The following is an 18,206-nucleotide window of genomic DNA, read 5'->3' as shown; positions in this document are numbered from 1 at the left end:
CTCAATAGTATCCGGAAAAATATAATTTTTTTTACCTCCACAAGATCTATAGAAATAAAGATGTTCTCTCAATGTCATAATCTAGTACTGGAATTATGTGGCAAAGTTTTGTTGTTGTTGGGTTTTTTTGTTTTTGTTTTTGTTTTTGTTTTTTTCATTATCCAGTGGCATGAAACATTTCAATCACATGTAGCTTTCTGGAGCAACGGTCTATGGGCTGAGGATTGAGGTTCCGGGAGCCACAGCAAGGTTATCTGATGCCATCTTTCTGTCTCACTGCTGGAAGTCGAGAATCACAGTGCTGATCATCAGAAACTGTGAGTTCAGAAACTCACTCTGGTCACTAGAATTACTCTCCCCACTTTACCTCTGCTGCCCAGGAGATCCCCGAGACCCGTCCCTCTTGTGGAGCTCCTGATGGCATCTTCACTAGTAGCCCCTTGGCTCACATAGGAATATCCCCAGGTACTCCTCGCACGAGGGCTGTGAGGGAGGTTTCATGATTCTAGTGTTCAAGCCCAGAGTCTCAAACTAATCAGTGCTTTCCTTCAAGTTTGAGCCTCCAGGAGGAGCCAAGGAGTTTCGAAGGCATTTCAAAGTTTGCAGTTTGTATTCTGCTGCACCAGGGACATCATTGAATCTTACAGCTGATGCTACCTTCTTTCCCACACCTGGATTCACCCAAAGTCCTGGAGAACAGCACATGGTGGAGAGCGACCCCCAACCAATGTTCCCCTCTGAAAGATAAGAGCAAGACACCTGGGGTGAGCTGGTGACTAAGGGATCTCCACTCCTAGATTCATGTCCATATTCATCCATGGAGTGAGAAAATCAGCCTGTACGTTACTAGTAAAGAAGCTAGTCTGTAAGAATGTATTGATTTAAGTATGTATAAAAATACATAGAGTAAATTATAACTCCCCTAAGCGCAATTTCATTATATACCTTAAAAAATACATATTTCAGATGCCATTCACCTCACCACTAACAAAAGTGACAATATCATTTATCATTCCAACCATGGTACCTTTTTTTTTTTTTGAGACAGAGTCTCGCTCTGTCGCTCACGCTGGAGTACAGTGGTGTGATCTCGGCTCACTGCAACCTCCGCCTGCGGGATTCAAGTGATTCTCCTGCTTCAACCTCCCAGGTAACTGGGACTACAGGCGCCTGCCACCACACCCAAATAATACTTCATTTGAATTTTCAGTAGAGACGGGGTTTCACTGTGTTAGCCAGAATGGTCTCAAACTCCTGACCTCGTGATCCACCTGCCCCGGCCTCCCAAAGTGCTGAGATTACAAGTGTGAGCCACCGCACCCGACCCCATGGTATTTTGACTACAAAATAAGACACTGATAATACATGAAAAAGTGGTCTACTATGGACCACGACCCTCAACGAAAAGAAACAAACTGTTGATACATTTGACAAACCAAGACTTTCTCCCCAAAACTAGGCTGTGTGGTCCCCTAAGTCTACCTGATGAGGAAAAGAAAAGTGAATTGGGAAGCAGGAAGGTATTTTTTGGAGGGAGGTTTGTTTTAGGTTGGTTTGTGTTGCTGTTATGATTTGACTGTGATTCCTCCATAGAGTAACATGCAGTCAGTTTTTGTTGTTTGTGGTAATTATGTTCTTGTCTTAGGTTGGTTTGTGTTGCTGTTATGATTTCACTGTGATTCCTCCATAGAGTAACACGCAGTCAGTTCTTGTTGTTTGTGGTAATTATGTTCTTTAAAGAACGTCATTGCTGTGAGCCCTGAATTACCAAATACTGAACCGTTGTTCCCACGGGAAACACAGAGGATGTTCCTTCGAGCCTCTGGTCACACATTGTCATAAAACAATCAATACATGACCTTGTTTTGTGTGTGTTTCTGTTAAAGGACACCTTGTTTAACATACATCATTGATTTATTAACATTGAATTCATGGCCAACAGCACTGTAACTAACACTTGAACAAGGCTTATCAAACACATCTCTTTTCTTCATATGGCACCTTGAAGCCTTCTTGCACTTAGGAATACTAGATGGTGCTATATCACTGTAGTGAAAGCAGTAGCAGAAAGCACAAAATGAGAAGAATGTAGCACTAAATAGACCACACACCAAAAGGACAGTTGTGTACAGTATGAGACATAAAACAGGAGCAAGGCAGAATGTCGCCTTGTTGAACCTCATCTGGGAACATGCACTTTGGGTGACAGTTTTTTTGCTGCTCTCCACATGTCTGTGAAGGGACATGAAATGGCTGTGGCTATTGACTTGGGAGTTACAGGTAATTTTAGGGAGTAGGCAGGTCTGTAAACATGAAATCCATAAGTAATGAGGACTGACTGCAGATTCTTGTCCTTAATTCTGAGGTGTACCTTTATTTAAAGTTAAGCTCACCAAGTAGATTTCGAGAGATCTCTAAGAGTGGATCTAAAATGGAGAATAAATGACCTCAGGAAATATAGATAAAGTATGTGTCTTCAAACTGGTTTTGCACCAGTAATGTGACAGTGACCTGTCCTCTGCATCCTCGCTGTGTTTGTTTTTGTCCCTATTTTCATCATTCTGCTAGATGTGCAGTAATACTTTTCCGTGGTTTTAATTTGCATTTCTTTAATAGTAAACAGCTTGGCAGTTTTTTAAACAGTTAAATATTCAACTGTACTTACATATGACCCAGCAATTGTTCTCTTTCGCATTTATTCCAGGGAAATGAGACAAACTTGAACATTGTGGCACATCTACTTATAATAACCAAAACCTGGAAATAATCAGATATCTCTCCATGAATACATGGTTAAACAAAACACAGTACAACTTACTATGGATTACTACTCCCAATAACAAGGAACAAACTGTCGATGCATTCGACAACCTGGATGTATCACCAAAGAACTATGCCGACTGAAAATACAGTCAGTTGCCAAAGATTACATATGGTATGATTCCCTTTATATAACATCCTTGAAATGAGAAAATGACAGAAATGGAGAATAGACTAGTGGATGCCAGGGGGTTAATGTGGGAATCCATGCAGGAAGGAAGTGGGTGTAACGATAAAAGAGAAACATGAGGAATCCTTGCTGTGATGAAAATGCTCTGAATCTTGACTGTATCAATGTCAATGTCCTGGTTATAATATTGTATTATGCTTTTGCAAGATGTTACCATTGGGGAAACCTGGGCATAAGCATATGAGATCACTCTCTTGTAGTTCTTACACATCCATGTGGATCTATGATTACCTCAACATAAAACATTTATTTATACATAAATGAAGGAAAAATAAATACCTTCTCAAACCAGCCAATCAACTACACACACGCACACACACGTGCGCGTGCACGCGTACACACACACACACACACAGTTTTATTCTTTCCAACTTTGAACTGATTCTTGTTCCTTCTTCATTCATTTAACAAGCTCTTACCCTTTAAAGAGGCTATAAAGAGAGATTAATTAGATATTAGTTCAGAAGATACATTTTTCAAATTTCTTATTAAATATATGTACATGTACAATTTAGTGAAAGCAAAAAAATCTTCGATAGTAATAATACTGAAGGTCCAAATCTGTATTAAGTCAAATATTTAGTGATATAACTTTCATTTCAAAATGATTTTTACATAAAGTAAAAATGTGTACAATAAAGTAAATAATTTTAATGCAATTTATTCTTTTTTTTGCATGAGGAAACTGAGGCTCCCTTCTTATGTAGAAAAATGGATGGCATTGCCATTAGTGCAGAGTTGATTGGGACTAAATTACACTCCTTGGACCATAAAGTCAAGAACAGACTTGCAAAACCATGATGTGTCGTTATGGCTGATCCAGTTTCTTTTTAATGAGAATCTTGGGGCATGAACAAAGTCTCTATATAATGTACTAGTCTGCCGTATGGGCTCTCTCTATATTTTTCCATATATGAAGATACATAAGGAAAGGGCGGACAGTAATCACATAGGATACATAAAATATTGTTTTCTTTCTCAAAGGAAAGGAAATGAGCCTCCTCAGGTTGGAATTTATATTAGATTTTGTAGATTGCTAGGGCTGCCATCACAAAGTACCACAGACAGGGACACTTAAAGAAAAGAAATGTCTCACGGTTCTGGAGGCTACAAGTTGAAGATCAAGGTGTCAGTGGGGTTGGTTGCCTCTGAAGCTGTGAGCTGGGGGAATCTGTTTCATGCCTCTCTCTGGTCACATCCTGGCCATTTTTGGTGTTCCTTGGCTTATAGAATCATTGCTCCAATTCCTGACTTACCTTCACATGTTGTTCTTCCTGTGGGAGTTTGTCTCTGTGTTCAAATTGCTTCCTGTAATAAGGACACCTGTCATACTGGATTAGGGTCCCACCCTCATCCATGAAGTATGACCCCATACTAACTACTTACCTCTTCAATGACCCTATTTCCGAATAAGACCACAGACTGAGGCACTGGAGGTTAGGGCTTCAACATATGAATTTTGGGGCACACAATTCAACTCAACAGATTTTCTTTCTCATTCTTACCCAGTGGACAGGATATAACAGAAAAAGCCCTCATTAGGCTATCAAATAAATTGTGCCCAAGATGCAGTGGTAGAAAAATGTCCTAAGCAACATAAAGATAAGGAGACACTGTAATAGATATATTTTGGCCTTATTTTATCTAAATCAAAAGATTAAAAGTAAAACTCTGAATGCACTATATGCTTACAATTAACGCCATAACTTTCTTTTGCATCAATACTAGAAGAAAACTAGACATTTTCTAAAAGTTATTTTCTTTTACTTTCTGAAGGTTTTGAAAATGCTGATGTAAATTTTTCAACTCTAAGTGTAGGTGACCAAAATTATTACAACGTTTAATCTGAAATAAATGTTAAACGAACAACACTTTCTTTCATTTCAAAAGTTATTGAAATAGGAATATCATTAAAACTAAACTGGTTTAGGAAAGCTAAATATATACTAAGAAATAAAAATAAATATAGTAATACTTTTAAAGTTCCCTGATTTTTATTATAAGTACTTTGTTTAAATGTGTACATATTAAGAGCTATGAGAAGGTTATATAACCATATTCATACATATTTGTCTCTATATAATACAGAGCAATAATAAACTTACTTTTAAAATTCAAATCAGTTGTTTTAAACTGGGTAGACCAATGAGTTGATTGACTTCAGGGTTTTTTCCCCACTTTTGAAGCAAATATGCTGACATCCTGTAGACATATCCTGAGATGATTATTCAAAGTGCAAATTAATGTCATACCCCACACATTCAAACCTCCTCTGACTTTGGTTCTTTTGCTTTTTCTCACCCATGTGCACATCAAAGACATTCTGTAATGGGAGTAATGGAACGTTGGTTCCTAGGGAAGGTGAATGAAAATTTCTGCAGAATACTACTCTTTAGCCATGAAAAGACAGAAAAAAACGGGTGGGTGGCTTCAAATGTAAGTAGGGGGAAAAACAAATTCTAAGAAATCAGAGGGTTTGGTACCCATTTGGAAAGACATGAGCTATTTTTAGATGTAAAGAGGATGTGATGATTAACCTGAAGCCTAAAGCCATGTAAATCCAAATGCAGCACTTTTCAATATACGAATGCACTGTTAGACATTACCATGGTACTGAAATACGAGTAAGTAAAAGAAGATATTTTCCATTTTTAATTAAAAAAAGGCTTTCAATTATGCCTGGAAGAAACAGTATATTATTAGGTATACAAGGAAATGTGATTTCAAAATTTTATTGACAAAAAGTAGTACATTTGAAAAATGTTGAAAAAAGCTTCCTAAAAGAATCATATGTTTTAAATGTTGGGAGTGGCTGACTCCCAAATGTCAGTCAAACAGGTGTAATGGAGGTAGAATTGTTTTATTTTGAGTCTTAATAGTTTTCAAGCATTCTAAGAATTCTCAGCTATCCACTTTTTACACATGAAATTCTGGAGCTAGTGATGCAAGTGAATTATTTCCCTGAAAATGTCACCATGCAACTCAAGAAATTTTGTACCAGGACTATGCATGTAGCTTTACATTGGTGTATTCCTGAACTTGGTTCTCATACCCTTAGCTCTCTCTTAGCCTCCAGCCCACTAGTGTACTTAAGGTCATAGTTTTATCCTGCAACTGTTTAGTTTTATTTTAATCAGGTTTCAGTCTAATAATTAAAAATTAAGAGATATTCCTAAACACATCTAGATAAAAGAAACAAAAAATAAACGAATAAAAGATAATGATAATTTAGCATAATGAGACCAATCTAAGCTTTTTAATTGCAAATATTACTTAGCATCCCAGAGCCTTTGTTTTCTGATCATTTATAAAATATGGGAAAGTATTTTTACCTGGTTTGTTGTTACAGGAATTAGATGGCATTAAATGTAGAGAGTTTCGTGGATGCGACAAGTAACAGTGTTGTTATGATTCTGGAAATATGTGACTATTGTTAGTTAATGATACTGCTTTTGCTCAGATTAAAATTGTGGATTAGCTCTTCACAAATACATAGCGTATATATATTTTATAGTATATAGCAAAGTTACAACAAGCGTTTACCCAATTAATGTTGTCCATATCTTCAACTGAGAAGAGATTGCTTTTGGTGGAAAATGGTTAATCAAACCTGAGCACTCCCTTGCCTAAAGCTTTTATTGAAGGTGATCTTTTTTATTTATAGTCATTTCGTTTATGATGCTAGATGGTCAACATATTCTATACATTTCCCAAAATGTGAATGCAGTAGTTATCATTGTATGACACTGTCTAGTTAATTTACTCCCCAAGAGTTGGAGTTGAAAATGTCTTTTATCTTTTTATTCTTATTTTTTCATTTAATATCTTACAAGAACAAACATCCTTCCAATATTTTTTCTTTGAAGCATTGGGAAAGATTAATAAGAAAACTAAAAAATAACATGTTTATTATAGAGAGGCTGGGCTCACCCTCAAAGTATCTATCCTGAGAGGATTGCAACTCTTTGTGTCAAAAATGTCTAACCTGGGTCCTATCTTCTCCATTGGACCTATAATATAAATAATTATTATCAATTGTTATTTATAAAAGATACCTATTCCTAATGACTTTGTTAAGAAGAGTGGCTTGTATAAGCCTTTTCTAGTGACCCTAATGTGTACGTGTATGCACTAGTTCAAACTGTAATGACACTCTCTCTCTTCTCTCTCTCTCTCTGTCCACCTCTCATTTTCTCTTTTTCTTTCACAGTATAGAGATGTATAACTCCAGAAATTTCAAAGAAGTTTTCAAAGAAGAACTTCCCTGCAACCCTCCTCATAGAGCTATTGACCTGGCATCCTGGACTTTGAGGAACTAAGATTGTTACTCACTTAAAGCTATTGCTTCTTTCGCATTCTTTCTTCTAAGACAAAATTACCTGCCCTGTACTACCAGGCAAAGGAGAATGTCAAAAGACTGCAGATCAAGTATGGTAAGTGTGTTTCCATTTGGGAAAAGCCACTGAATGGAAAAGCAAATATATTTGTTATGTGAATCTGATTACCCGGATTATAATTTTCCTGGGACATTTTATTTTGCAGTGTTGCAACTTGAAAAGTATAAGAACAACATTTTAAAAAATTAAAATTTTTTTAAAAATTAAAAAAGTCTTGTAAAAAATATAAAAGCACAAATAAGAAAAGCTTCTCAGGATTAAAATTGGAGACCAGAGGAAAATAATTCCTGTTGATGAGTAATTACATGGGTGACAATTTAACAGGGAAAAGCAAGAAAAAAAGAGTCTGTCACTAACCAAGGGTAGCACGTGATATAAAACAGAAAACAGATTGACTAGCCTTTGAGAGTAGAATTCTTGACCATCCCATTCAGGGGCTAGCAAAGTAGCTTCTTAACTACTTTTTCCGTCCCTTAAAAGTCTGGAGAGGCTCCCCTTTCTAACATGTCTACCAAGCTGAGTTTTGTTTTGTTTTTTTTAACTTTTCAATATAGTCATTTAAATAAATTAACCACTAAGCCCTAGGATGACAGAAACATGGGATTACTATTCCTAAACAACTCTGTTGTTGATCTTCAGATGTTGTCATTAGTCAATTTTGCTCCATATTGCATCAGGTCTGGGCTTACTGAAGGAAGAATAATTTCTTGGAGAACATTTCTACGCAACTGATGGAAAGGTGAAGCAGGTTATAGAATCACCATTCTACTGACAGGTAAATTCCTGAGAAGACTGGCTCTGGTTTGAGAAAAACCAAATGTATTACCTCTCAATATCAGGTTACTATTATTAATAAGTCAGATTCCCAACTTGTGTATACATTGATAGAAATGAAAGATTGGACTCATGGACCACCCAGAGACTGACGTTTAACATTTGAACACTTTTCATCAGTGAATCACCCTGTCATTTTGGAGAAAACGACACCTTCTCTGCTGAACTAGAAATCAGGTTTTCACATGTTTTTCATGATAGTTTTCAGAATGCTTGCGTAAAGATAATACCTGTTGGTCATAATACACTTCAAAGCTTTTTTTTTCCTACTTTGTCTTCCAATAAGTTATCCCATTGACACTGTTATCTAACCACTCCGTGCCTTTGTTTACTCTCAGAAAAGGTAGTTCTAGTTTATAAACCACTTTGACCATCTTTCCAGGAACATTCTTTATAAAGTGCAAAGTGTTCTCATTTGCATTTTGTCCTGTTGGTGTGAGGCGATATGTTCAGGGATTGAGTTTACAGTGGTAACATGAACTGACTCTTTTCTAAACGTGAGGGAGACGCTCAGTCATGCAGTGGCACAGAGCGACTCCTGCAGAATAAAGCAGAGTTATCGGGATACTCTGTCTCGAGCATTATAATGACTCTGTTGGTGACAGCTTGTCTACTGCCTGGTGGCATTAATAAAGAACACTGTTTCTGGGGGAAATTGTTGTGTTGGCCTGGCTTTTATGTGATATGCCAAGACATAGACCCCGTTCAAATGAGTCACTTTGTGTTTCACTATAGACAAAGGTACCTTGGAAAATAGTATTTGGGAGTTTCACTGTACTGTACTTTGTTTTTATTCTTGAGAGGAACCTTCGATCATTTAAAGTAGATTTTGCCTTCACCCCCTACCCCACCCAATAAAACAAACCGGGAAATGCTCATTTACATATTTTAGCTTAATCACAGTCAACTCTCTTCTATCGCCATTTCACTGCTCACAAAATACATATATTTAAAAGTGAAAATACTGAAATATGACTTCACAATACAGCTAATGCTACCAGTAGAAAATTCACGTCACCATGTTCAGTAGACAAACGTGAGAAGCAATGAGGTGTCAGATTGGAAATTTGGGAGGGATTCTCAGAAATAAGTAACTTCAATAGGTTGCTTTTTGCATAGTGCAAAATTGAACTTCACTTTATTTAGTGGAAGTGACCCAATTCAATCTTATCTGAGGTCAACACAGCTTATTTCATTTGTGTTTGACTACTGCACATTTTGTCATTAAAAAAGTTAAGGAGAGGAAGTCAAGGTTATAATGAGAACTACGAAAGACAGATGCCACAATAAAGACTTTTGTGTTGTTATTGTTTTTGTTTTGGTGGTGATTTGATCCAAAAGAGGAGCACGTAGATTTGGAATTCACACATAAAATTCATACTTCAGAAGACCCAACAATAGTAGTTGTGAGACAGCTAATCACTGAAGACTTTCTGCATTATTTTTATAACAGAGAGATTGAATGATTTACATACTCTATCCTGCAAGTATACATTTAAATTCCTACACATATAATGTGAAAAATATCCCAGAATAATGGCATCCTATCTGCATGTCATTATTCAAATAGAATAGAAAATAGAATAAAGAAGAGAGAGAGAAAAGAAAAAAATAAAAGACATGAGATATTCTGGTTATAGAAGCTCACTTATTTAGTGAAGTGATCAGGATGCTTTTATGAGTCCTGGATGTGGCTACTTTGAAAACCGATATGTTTGTGAGTAATGCCCGCCCGGTTAAACCTAGGAGCCCAATTCAAATTCTGCTTATATGAAAAGGAGGAACCCCTGAAAGCCACCAGAAGGCAACCTTGGCCCAGAGCAAGAGTGAAAGAGCAACGAATCAAACAGAGCATACTAAACATCCTAAAGAATATTCACTGAGGAGATAGGGCTTCTACCTCATCTGACAACCTGTGGGTGGAAAGATTTCTTAGCAGTTTCAAAAAAATTATATAGGCCGGGCACAGTGGTTCTTGCCTATTATCCCAGGACTTTGGGAGGCCGAAAGGGGCAGATCACTTGAGCCCAGGAGTTCGAGACCAGTCTGGGAAACATGGTGAGATGCTGTCTCTACAGATGATAATAATAATAATAATAATAAATTAACTAGGAATGGTGGCATGCAACTGTAGTCTCAGCTACTTGGGAGGCTGATGTGGGAAGATTGCTTGAGCCTGAGAAGTTGAGGCTGCAGTGAACCATGATTATGCCACTGCACTCCAACCTGGGCAACAGAGCAAAACCCAGTCTCTCTCTCTATATATATATACACACACACACAACACACACATATAGATAGATTATATACAGAGAGATCATATGTAGATTATATATACACATTTAATATATATAATATTATATATAGATTATATATATAATCTAGAAGATGATTATTCTAGTTGATTCGCAAGTTCTTTATTTCTATACTACATATTGCTCTGAACCAAGGACAATTTTTAAGCAATTATATGGATCATTTGGCATACTTTTCATACATACATATATATATAGAGAGAGATAATCTATATAATATATATAATAAAATTATAAATATATTATTTTTAAAAAAGAAAGAGGAAACGTTATAGTTTGCCCCAACCTGCATAGAGAAATGCTAGCTTCTTCACTCATTTATCTTTTCTTCTTTCATTGTTTGATTAAAAGGAATAAGCTGTTGATGAGCTCCTGGATGAAAAACTGTACCTGCTTCAGCAGTATAGGAGAACAAAGATGTGAAGAGTGACAGGAAGCGTGAAATCCTGACGAGCACACTTCCTTGATACCCTCAGAAAGATGTCCTTCTTGGGAAGATGGTTAGCTCCAGTGACCTTATGCTGTAACATATAAAAGAGAGAATTGGTCCAGAGTGTGTTCCTCTGTGTTGCCAATAAACTACCTTTTGCTTGCTCCAGTGGGAGGATGTATTGGGGGGGTTAAGTGGAGTATGTATGAATAAAATGAAAATAATTGGATCTATGGTATACCCTGCATTGATGGGCAAATGCTAACATTATTTGAAAGCCCAGTAAAGGAGAGTGAGGATGAGAAAAGAAAGAATTCAACTTATAAAATAAAAAATCAAAATAGCCATGTCAACTCAGCCAGCCTCCTATTAATTTGGAAATAATCCAATTTTAGCTGAGCCATCCAATTCCAGGGATTAACATAAAATTAAGTCATTCCTAGGTATATCAAGAGTTTTCTAAGTGTATTGGCTTCTTACTTTCAAGAAAGCAAAATCTATTTGGGCGCTAATATCCTTACATGTTCTTATTTATTTTGGTGGATTTAGTAGAGCCTGGACCGATATTCAAAGTGGTTTCAGGAGAAAATCAAAGAAAATTTACCAGAAGAAAAGTGTGTGCCAAATTGTCATTCATTAAAGCAAACCAAACCAGTCAGGCGCAGTGGTTCCCGCCTGTAATCTCAGCACTTTGGGAGGCCAAGGTGAGCAGATCGCAAGGTCAGGAGTTCAAGACCAGCCTGGCCAACAGAGTGAAACCTCGTCTCTACTAAAAATACAAAAAATTAGCTGGGCATGGTGGTGGGCACCTGTAAACCCAACTACTAGGGAAGCTGAGACAGGAGAATCACTTGAACCCAGGAGGTCGAGGTTGCAGTGAGCTGAGATTATGCCATTGGACTCCAGCCTGGGTGACAGTGCAAGACTCCATCTCAAAAAAAAAAAAAAAAAAAAAAAAAAGCAAACCACCAAAGTCAAAGCTCTAGAAGATGTTTCTTCCAGTTGATTTGCAAGTTCTTTATTTCTATACTACATATTTCTCTGATCCAATAATTTTTAACCAATTTATTTGGATCATTTGGCATATTTTTCATTATTATTATAATTTTCAGGCCTCAAATATATCTCCTTAAAGTTTTCACTGAGCTATAGAGGGATATATGTGTGTGTGTATATCTATCTATCTATCTATCTATCTATCTATCTATCTATCTATCTGTCTGTCTATCTATCTATCTATCCATCTATGAACTATCACCTAGTTCAACATGACATAAAATTATATCATTTAGGAGTAATAATATTACAATGTTTAATCCAATTTGATGTCTTAACGCAGTACTTACGTTTTGAAAATAAGGTGTGAAAACATATTCTCTTAATTTTGAATTCAATTCCAAGCCTATTGAAAAGCTGAGAGCTCAAAAGCTGTGCACATTGAATAATAATAAATGGCTCGAAACAAGTTTTCCCATACATATAGAAAACAAAGGGAAACTGAAGGAAGTAAATTTCAGTAGCAAATATCAGGCAATGACATTGTTTTCTTGCGTCAAGTGAGTCTAGACTGAACGCAAATACATACATTCACACAAAAAGACTGTGTTAAAAATACATTCTCTTTTATTTTTTGTATTTGAGAGTTCAATATTTAAAAACCTGGTATCACACAAATATTTCGGGAGGTGCCTCCAAGGGAAAATTAGTAAATAATTACTGGGCACTTACTTTGGAGCAGCCATATTACAAAGAACTAGGTTAAAATCATTCTACCATTTGGTAGAATGTACAAAATCATAAAAAGTTTGGATACTATCTTCTGAAAACCGTTTAACGGTAGGTACATCATTTATCGAGTAATACCAGAACCTCTTTTCCCTGTGCTTATCTCATTGTAAAAATTTACACAAAAAATCAAACACAACCCACAAACAGAAGATAAACATGGGGGAAAAACACACACAAATTTCTTATGCAAAATTAGACAGTTTTGAGAGGTATGAGGATACTAAGAAAACTGAGTACCAGCTCAAACGTTTGAGAATTTTAACACTCTCTGTGTTTTGGTGACTTCATCAGTAACAGACCTCACACATTTCTTAGCTTGGAAAACATGACACAGAAGGGAATCAGGCTCTCACCCTGGTTTCCCACTTGAAGGGACATGTCAGCGCAAGAAATGGCTAAATTTATATTCACAATCATTTAAAACAGGGAAGTTTGACCTGAATAATGTGCACCTCAGCCTCCTAATTAGGCTAGGACTACAAGGATATGCTGCCACCAAACCCGGCTATTTTATTTTATTTCAGTTTTTAAAGACACAGTCTCACTCTGTTGCCAAGGCTTGTCTTGAAATCTTGGCCTCAAGAAATCCTCTCACTTGAGCCTCCCAAGTAACTTCATTGTCTTTTTCTTTTACTTGGAGGTTATGTGTGTACATTTATATCTATATCTGTCTACCCAATAATGTCGATGTTAACACACAATAAATAAAATACAACACAATAGGGAAAATGTGTGTGGAGTTTCAGAACGGATACAGGCCTTCACTCCCATTTAATATTCTTGTCAATGTTAAAATGATGACATGTCTAACTCAGGCTTTCTCGCTTCAAAACGGAGAAAGGGATCATGGAACAGAAAGAAACAGGTTAGAATAAAGTTCTGAAAAGTGAGGCCTGTGACACTGACCAAACTTCCTTCTGGGGCCATTTTCTTTAGGTGGGTCACATAGTAGGATGTCCATGGATCAGACCATTGAAGGGTCTAGTTTATGAGCGCTGTAAGGCAAGGTCAGAATTATTTTTAAAAGCTCTCATACATCAATCTGACCATCTTCATCTTAGGTCACATAAACATTTTTTGTGTTGTAGAAAGTTATGTTATTTGATCTTAGTGTGGATTTCTGGAGTAATTTTATTGAATACATTTATTTACTTGGTATATTGGAGTCCTTTCTGATAACTATGGAGTTATTGATATTCCATTTGTTATATTAAAATGGCCCAAAAAGTACAGTACTATGAAATAAGACAGGCCCAGGAACACTGCTGTTCTACCTTTGCATAATCTATGCTTCATCCAATTAATATAAAAGGACTTTAATTTACTGACATGTTTTCAGGTTGTGCAATGTGTTCACAGATCACGATGCTAGTTTGCTTACGCCTGCACAAACTTGGCTTTTCCTCTTGGCTTTTGTCTTTTTCAACTCCACCCTTTTGCTTCTTTGAAGTCATCGCTTTCTTAATCAAGTTGAGAATGCTTATATAAGTAGGGCATTGCTGACATGGTATCCATCTACTTTTTTTTTTTTTTTTTTTTTTTGGCTAAAAAAAGAAAGAGCTTCCTCATCTAGTGGGAGCATCGCTCCGTCATGCTCCAGGTCCCATTCCTGCTCCCACACACCCAGAGAGTTGCACTTGTTTTATATAAGAGCTGCTTTCTAAAGAGACTGGCCACTGAATGGCTTTCTCAAAAGTGAAAACTAGGCACAATTCTGATAGCCCATCTTTCCATCAGTTCAGCTAACTTTCACTGTACACCTTGCATTCACTGGTCACTGTGCAAAAAAACCAGGGATGAAAAAATTCAAAGCCAGCAACATACAAGGCACAATTCCTCTACTCCAGGAGTTCACAGACTGGTGAAGGCAGACACAGGCAAAAGAGTAGAACGCAGCCCAATAGCTAAAGAATTGATCCCTGCCGGGCGCGGTGGCTCACGCCTGTAATCCCAGCACTTTGGGAGGCCGAGACGGGCGGATCACGAGGTCAGGAGATCGAGACTATCCTGGCTAACCCGGTGAAACTCCGTCTCTACTAAAAATACAAAAAAAATTAGCCGGACGTGGTGGGGGGCGCCTGTAGTCCCAGCTACTCGGGAGGCTGAGGCAGGAGAATGGCCTGAACCCGGGAGGCGGAGCTTGCAGTGAGCCAAGATCGCGCCACCGCACTCCAGCCTGGGCGACTGAGCGAGACTCCGTCTCAAAAAAAAAAAAAAAAAAAAAAAAAAAAAGAATTGATCCCTGCTTACTAGCTGTCTCTGTACCATGAGTGTAATGCAGGTGATGTCAGTCCATATGTACCTTGTGTGTTGGTTGTGAAAATTCAATGAGTTACGCAATTAGCATGTAATTAGCTCTCAACAATGATATGATGTTATGATGTGATGGACATTCAGATGGGTGACATGAACGCTATGTAGCATGGATAACACTGAAAGGGAACGAGACGGGGTACCTCTGGTTGTTGCTCAGGAAGCTTTAGAGATATATGACTATTTAATTTGCAAATAATAGTTAGAACTGCAAAAACACATTCACTCGGTCTTGTTGAGAAAGAAATCGTAAGTCCCATGACTTAAACTCTCTCGACTAATGAAGTAAAGTGACCAGGATTATTCAGAGTGCAGTTATTGGCACCCCCAAAGCACCAGAGTCCCGGAAAGATGCTTATCAATCTTCTGCCATTGGCTTCTACTTGCAGGTGCCTTCTCTACTATTCAATCATATACGATAGTTGGAAAGACAAATGAACTCAAGAAAAGCAGAGAACAATACTGTGGTTTTTAAATCTGTCACTGTTCTTCCCCCACTTCAAAGTTGACTTGACAACTGCATTTATTTCACATTGCAATTGCTACAGGTTAATAATATTGTTTTATCAGGAAACATTTATCTTGAGGAAGAAAGTTATCCTAATACAGCAGATAACTTATCCAAGGACAAATAGAAAGGGGGCTGTGTCTAGAGGGTAATACTAATGCCTGGCATGCTATAAAAATAAATGAAATCTGATTAACACTATTGGAGGGAAGAATAAGTCATCGTTTCTATGAAATATTATTTTCCTGATTGGAACCATTTCCATTTTTGTCAGCTTAAAACATTGCATTAAAGATGAGATGACTTTAAAACTGTGACAGCTATCTCAAGCCCTGTGATTATAAATGGTGTTATAGGCTTGTAATCCTGTGGGTTTAGACTAAAGTATTTTCTTCATAAATTGAAAGAGAAACACACTAGGAATTCAGAAGATTTTAATTAAAGTTGTTCAAAAAAATTAATGGGAATTTTAAAGGCTGGCTCACTAAGTATTTTTGATAATGAATTTAATTTATAGAAGAAAATTCTTAGCAAATTTGGTAATGCCAAAAAGAGCCTACATATGCACAATGTATATTTTCATGGAAGCATTAAGTGCGCTGCTTTTACTGATTCACATACGTTAGTTCATTTGCAGCTCCATTCAAATATGCAGATTAAACCTAACACCTATAAAATGGCAACAATTGCTTTTTAAGGGAGAAAAACAGACCACAAAGGGTTAGACAGCATTGTCTTCATGATAGAGCTAATTTCTTTTGAAAAAGTAATTCGTTAATGTATAAAGTGCAAGCAGTTTGGTTCACAAATTAGGAAAGAATGCACCTGGACGTGACTTATTTTGAATTGGACAGCTGAAACACATCCCGTATAAAATCACTCACTCCTGTTTTTCTATAAGTTTGCCTGGAGCATTGCATGGCATCTCTCAGAATGTGTTACACAACTCAGCAGAGCCAAGGCTAAGCAGCGCAGAGGACATGGTGAAAGCTGGTATTGCGCAAAAAAAATTAAAAATTAACAAAAACAAGCAGGTGGGTTGTTTATAGTGAGGCAGGTGTGGTTTCAGTAATAAATCAACCCACTCATAATGATAATAGCTTATGTTTATGCAAGTTCTTTCTTTATGAAGCCCAATTTTTTTAAAAAAATTATGATTATTTTAATTCAAAAGGCATCCCTGTGATTAGCAAGGGCACACACAGGTTTAATTAACTCTGTTTTATGGATGAGGAAACTCGCTATGTCCTCTGTTGATAGGCAAGTATTGCAATGTGCTGGATTCGACATCCTGTTCGGCTGCTTAGTTAGACCTAAGGAAAGCAACAGTAGGTCTCTACTGGTCACCAAAGAGATGATGGAAAATGGGACAATGAAGACAGAACAGAGAAAGTCATTACAAAATCTGTGCATTGAGGCACCAGCGTGTCTGTGGCTGAATTTCCAAAGCAAATTTCCAGCTCAGAAGTTGGAACTTCCATGTTGGAAAACCCAAAGTCTAAGTCTTTCTTTTAAACAAAAGAATAAAAACCCGAAGAACCAAGATGTAAATAATTGAACTGCTGTAGATATTCCTAAGCTTTAATGCACATAAATCAACAAAGAATAGTTGTATTTTCATAAAACCCAAATTTGAGTTTTAGCCTACTGAAAGGTGTCACCTACATGTAGAAAATCAGTCGTTCTGTTCATGAATACTTCAACTGGCTCTGAAGTTTCTTAAGAAAAAGAGAAAAAATGGTGTTTTTTTTTTTTTCCTACTCTGAGAGAATTTGTATCATTTTCTATTCAACAAATACTTTACTTCGTGCCAGCCATTAAATAAGAAGCCACTCTTTTGGGAGTAGGTTTAAGTGCTTTAGTTACTATTTAGTTTGTTTTGTTTTTTAACTTACAAAATGGAATCCTTTCTGAAACTTCTGTTGCAAATGCACAATTCATAATTACATTACTGTGGGTGTGTGAAGTTGGTGAGGTGTCACAATGCAGAGTTAAAGTGGCCTAGTTTTTGAGATAGAGTTTTGCTCTGTAGCCCAGGCTGGAGTGATTGGCGGGAATCACAGCTTACCGCATGCAACCTCCAACTCCTAGGCTCAAGTGTTCCTCCCTCCTTGGTCTTCCAGAGCTCTGGGACTACAGATGTGAGCCACTGTGCATGGCCCAGCCACTCCTTTTAAATGTGAGAAGGTGAAGAAAGACAACTTCCACACTGGGAACCAGGTAAGTGTCCCTCTCCTCCCATATCCCCAGCATCCATCATGAGATAATTTTCAAAGTAGGGTTCTTCAAGCCCACTCTTGTATTCATTCATTTTTGTTCAACAAATATTTGAGAATCTCTTCCACATGAGGCGGTCCTTGAAGGGCTGGTATGCAGTGGCTAACAGCATAGACACAGCCTCTGCTTTATGGAGTTGATCGTCTGTTGTGTAATGTGGCATTTAGATAGAATGATTTGTACACCCAGAAAAATAGCCGCTCTTACTCTGTGTATCTAGGATGGCATATCAGTGATACACTGAATCTCAACAAACTGGCTTTGATAACAAGTTTAGTAGACCAGGTCTTCGGTTCAACATTAGGGAAATGCTCTAGCGAGTGATGCTTTGCAT

General features: G+C 37.2%; 1 long non-coding RNA gene across 1 annotated transcript in view; it reads left to right on the top strand.

Annotated features, from left to right (window-relative positions):
- LOC126962002 (uncharacterized) overlaps positions 1 to 11,088 on the top strand; it is a 34,729-nt gene extending 23,641 nt beyond the window's left edge. Inside the window, exons 2-5 of the long non-coding RNA XR_007728559.1 lie at positions 166 to 1,548; positions 1,646 to 2,935; positions 7,221 to 7,443; positions 10,908 to 11,088. This is a non-coding gene — a long non-coding RNA (uncharacterized LOC126962002). The remainder of the gene's footprint in view (positions 1 to 165; positions 1,549 to 1,645; positions 2,936 to 7,220; positions 7,444 to 10,907) is intronic.
- Positions 11,089 to 18,206: the final 7,118 nt, after the last annotated feature.

This window comes from Macaca thibetana, chromosome 9 (assembly GCF_024542745.1).
Source record: "Macaca thibetana thibetana isolate TM-01 chromosome 9, ASM2454274v1, whole genome shotgun sequence".
NCBI classification, from domain to species: Eukaryota; Metazoa; Chordata; class Mammalia; order Primates; family Cercopithecidae; genus Macaca; species Macaca thibetana.
This window is presented reverse-complemented; position numbering and strand designations above follow the sequence as displayed.